The sequence below is a fragment of the Pteropus alecto genome, unplaced genomic scaffold (genome assembly GCF_000325575.1).
Source record: "Pteropus alecto unplaced genomic scaffold, ASM32557v1 scaffold114, whole genome shotgun sequence".
NCBI classification, from domain to species: Eukaryota; Metazoa; Chordata; class Mammalia; order Chiroptera; family Pteropodidae; genus Pteropus; species Pteropus alecto.
The window spans coordinates 5,698,160-5,702,930 of record NW_006435793.1 but is presented as its reverse complement, the minus strand read 5'-3'; the positions used below and the strand labels follow the sequence as shown (position 1 = coordinate 5,702,930).

General features: G+C 32.7%; 1 pseudogene; it reads left to right on the top strand.

Moving 5' to 3' along the window:
- The first annotated feature begins 1,631 nt into the window (after positions 1-1,631).
- LOC112479457 lies at positions 1,632-1,765 on the top strand (annotated as a pseudogene).
- Positions 1,766-4,771: the final 3,006 nt, after the last annotated feature.

Below are 4,771 nucleotides of genomic sequence, written 5' to 3'. Positions count from 1 at the left end.
AATTTGAGAAAATTATGTGGAACTTTTAGAATTTGGTGGAATTAGACAAAGTGCTTAGACTTCAGTGGGATTCTGTGAAGTGTGTCAGGTTTGGTAGAATTAGGAAATTGTAACTGAGCTTGAGGCTGAATGGGGTTCCCAATAATTTACTGTGGGCAGCCAGGGACTCTAACCTGGGCAGCTCCCTGCTCCATCCTGGCTGACAGCGTCCTAGGGAGTAGGCAAATGGAAGAGGTACCTTTCAAAGCTCCTTGTATGCCAAGGGGACTATGCAATCCCCAAGGCAATTGAAAGGGAGAGGAGAAATGTACCCAGCTTAGAAACTTTGGGGTGCTTCAGGGATGATGTCCCAAAGATCCAATTACGTAGAATCTATTTAGAAATCTTAATTGGTATGAAAAGTTGGAGAAGGTGGCTCAGGGCCAGGGATCTACCCTCACAGGTCAGTCCCTAGCCAGTGCTTGTCCAGGAATATTTATGAAATGAATAAACGAATGGATAGACATAATTAAATGAATGCATAATAAATTCTCGATGAATAAGTTTAAAAATGAATGAGCGAGTGAACAAATGATAGGCAGAGTTGCTTTTCAGGAGGATAGTAGTCTTGGCTCAACTGTCATAGGGATCTTAAGAAAAAGCAAACTCTGGAAAAAGTGTGATAGAGGAGTGAATGGGACAAAGAGAGACAACATTTTAGACTATCCGAGCAAGAGAGTCCTGTAGACAGTCTTGACTGATCATTGTATGGACAAGAAAACGCCCAAGAGAGGTTAAGGTTAAGGCTCACTGTTACCTAGTAAGGCAGAGTGCAGCCCTGGATTCACTCTAAGACAGTGATTTGTCCGCCGTTGAATTATATATCCTTCAGTCAGTGCAAAGTAGGCCTGCCCAGGTCCACCTGGCCCCTCTTCCTGGCGCTCAAAACAGTCATCTGGATGGTTCCTTCTGAGGTTCCTTCTAGTTCTCAGAGTCCATGCCTCTGAAGGCTTAAGGGCCTTTTTGTTAAATAGGGTCATTTTATTTTGGGTATTGTTACTGTCATTGGATTTTTATTTAACTATTCATCTTACCTCTCCTAGTATACTACAGGCGGGGTGAGGTTGGGGTCCAAGTATTCTCTGGCTGCTGCACCTGGGGTAGAACCTTTACTCTATGAAATGGGGTTGAGGGAGAGAGGGGAGCCCCCAGTCTTTCAGTTACACTGATCATAAATTTAGCCTCTGCAACTCGGATTTGGAGAGAATGAGGAAAACTGGTTGCCTGCCCTGTTGCATGATAAATATTCTCTGTGTACTTGGAAAAAAGTATGTATTCTGCTATGATTGAGTGGAGTGTTCTATACATGTCAATTGTATCAACTTGGTTGGGAGTGTAGCTCAAATCTGTATTCTTACTCATTTCCTTTCTACTTGGTTTTTTTTTTTTTAGTTATTGAGAGAAGGGTAATGAAATCTTTGACTGTGATGATAGATTTGCCTGTTTTTCCTTTCTGTTATGTCAGTTTTTGCTTTGTGTATTTTGAAACTCTATTATTAGATACACAAATTTTTAGGATTGTTAAGTTCTCCTGATGAATTGACTCTTTTGTCATTTTCAAATGACCCACTTTATTCCTGTTTTTTCTTCTAATTGCTTCTTGGCCTTTTGACTAAGATCAAGTGTAGTATCTGTTCTTATCAGTTTAATAATTTTTCCTCTAAAGCCTATTTGATATGCTATTAATATAGAGATAGGTCTTTAAAAATTAAATCTGACAATCTCTGCCTTTTACTTGGAATGTTTAAAACATTTACATTTAAAATGATTATGGATACGGTTGAGTTTAAATCTTGTCTTGCTAAGTGTTTTCTATTATCTTTTAAAATTTTGTTCTGCATTCTTTTGGATCAACTGAGTATTTTTTATGATTTAATTTTATCTCCTTTATCGGCATACTAGTTATCTTTTATTTTTAGTGGTTGCCTTAACTATAACTTATCATTTACCTTTAATTAATATTATACTACTTCACCTAGAGTGTACATAGTAGTTGCCTTAACTACAACTTATAATTTTACTTTTAATTAAAATTATACTACTTCACTTATAGTGTACAAACCTTTCCTCAATACACTTCCATTTCCCCTCTCCTGGGCTTTGAGTTAGTGTCATATATTTTCATTCCACATATATTATATATCCTATAATACTTATTACTTTTGCTTCAAATAGTCAACTGTTTTAAAAAGGAGTTTAAAATTAAAGAAGAAAGTCTTTTATATTTATTCACATATTTAACATTTCCAGGGCTCTTAGTTGCTTTCTATGGAGCTAGATTTCCTCCTGCTATCATTGAATTCTTTTAACCTTCTTCTACATCTAGTCTGCTGGTGATAAAGTCTCTCGACTTTTATATGTCTGAAAAATTTTTTATTTTGCCTTTAGTTTTTTAAATTAATAATAATTTTTTATTTTTAAGTTATAGTTGACATACAATACTATATTAGTTTCGGATGTGCCTTCAGTTTTGAGAGGTATTTTGCTTGGTACAGAATTCTGATAGTTTTTTTTTTCTTTTTAGTATTTTAAAGATATTGCAGTACCATCTTCTGGCTTGCATTATTTCTGACAAGAAGTCTGTGCCATTATTATGTTTGTTCCTTTGTGCATAATGTATCTTTTTCTCTGGATGCTTTTAACATATTTTTATATGTTTATATTGGTTTTAAGTAATTTGATTATGATATGCCTCAGTGTAGTTGTTTTTATGTTTCTTCCGCTTGAGGCTTGTTGAGATTCTAGGATCTGTGGATTTATAGTTTTCATCAAATTTGAAAATTTTCGATCATTATTTTTTCACATATTTTTTCTACCCACTACTCTTTGCCTAGGATTCTAGTTGTACATATATGAGGCCACTTGAAGTTGTCTCAAAGATCACTGATGCTCTGTTCATTTTTTTTCAGTTGTTTTGCCTATGTTTCATTTTGGATAGTTTCCATTGCTATGTCATCAAGGTTACTAATATTTTCTTCTGAAGGTTCTGATATGCTATTAATTCCATCCAATGTATTTTTTAAAATCATTTTCTTAAAAGTAATTTTAGATTGCCAGGAGAATTCTAAGATAATACATAGATTTCCTATATATCCTTCAACAAGATTTTCCTAATGCGAACACCTTATATAACCACAGTACATTTATTAAAACTAAGAAATTAGTATTGTTACAACACAATTAATTAAACTACAGGCTTTATTCAAATGTCACCAGTTTTTCCATTAATGTCCTTTTCTGTTCCTGAAACCAGCCCAAGATACCATGTTGCATTTAGTCATCCAGTGTATTTTTAATCTCAGAAATTATATTTTTCAAAGCTCTATTGGGTCTTTAAAAAAATCCTCATTGTCTTTCCTTAATATGTAAGGTTTTCTTTTTAATAAATTACAATGTCTTATAGACATTTACATATGATTATTTGTTTTTCTTAAGGTTGTACATAATATTCTATTATATGAATGTGCTATAGTTTTTTTGATCATTTTCTGTTGTTAGACATTTAAATTATGTTCAGTGTTTTTTTTTGTTTGTTTGTTTTTTTGCCATGCCAACAATGCTGCAAAGAATATCATTTTATACAACTCTTTTAGCACATGTATAGATACTTCGCTTGGATAGATATCTTGATAAGGAATTCTTAGATCAAGAGTATGATTATTTAAATTTTTGAAGAGGCAACCAAACTGCCCTCAGAAAAGTTATTGTAATTAGAATCTCCACCAGGTACACAATAGTACCCATTTTTCCATACTGTGACAGATGCTGAGTGTCATCAGCCTTTTAAATTTTGCATTATAATTGATAAAAAATGACATCTTATTGCTTTATTTTTCATTTCTCTGATGACTAGGAATGTTAAGCAAAATTTTATGTCAACTTTTGCTATTTAAAATTTCCTTTTTAAAAATTGTATCTTTCTTAAATTATCTTTCTTTTTTGTTTCTTCCTTCATTTTCTAAGATTTAAATACATTTTCCTTTCTTGTAATACTTTTAAAGTTTTATTTTAAAATTTTACTCTTATTTTATATGAATTGTATATGTGTATATATATTATATATATATTTATGCATTGAGTGAGGTAAGTTTACTTACTTGCTCCAACAGAATTTATTGTAAAGGAATTCTTTTCTCGCTATTTAAAAAAGCCATCTTTATCATGTACTAATTCCCCATATATTTATGAGTCTTTTCTAGACCTGCTGTTATGTCCTAAAGAAATTTTATTGTCTCTTACTGCCCTTATACAAAACTTTTTAAATTACTGTAGATTTATAGTGTTTATTGATATCTGCTAGGGCAAATTCCCTCTTATTAGCCTTTTCCAATAAATTTTTGGCTATTATTGCACATTTTCTTTTCCAGATAAATTTTGCAATTAGCTTGTCAAATTTCACAAAAATTCTTCTAGAATCGTGCCTTTAATTTATTGACAAGTTTGGGGGCAGAACTAACATCTTTGTAAATCAAGTTTTTTCATCTAGGAACATTGTCGGTCTCTTCATTAATCTAGGTTATTTACTATGTCCTGATCATATAGCTCTTCTCCTCCTAATTTGTTAATGAAGTGATAGATAGATAGATAGATAGATAGATAGATAGATAGATAGATAGATAGATAATTTCCTAGTGTTGAATTCACCTTTTATTTCTGGGATAAATGCTTCTTCCTCTTGATGTTTTAGTCTCATTATAGGTGCAGGATTGCTTGGGGGTGAGCTGATGGGCTC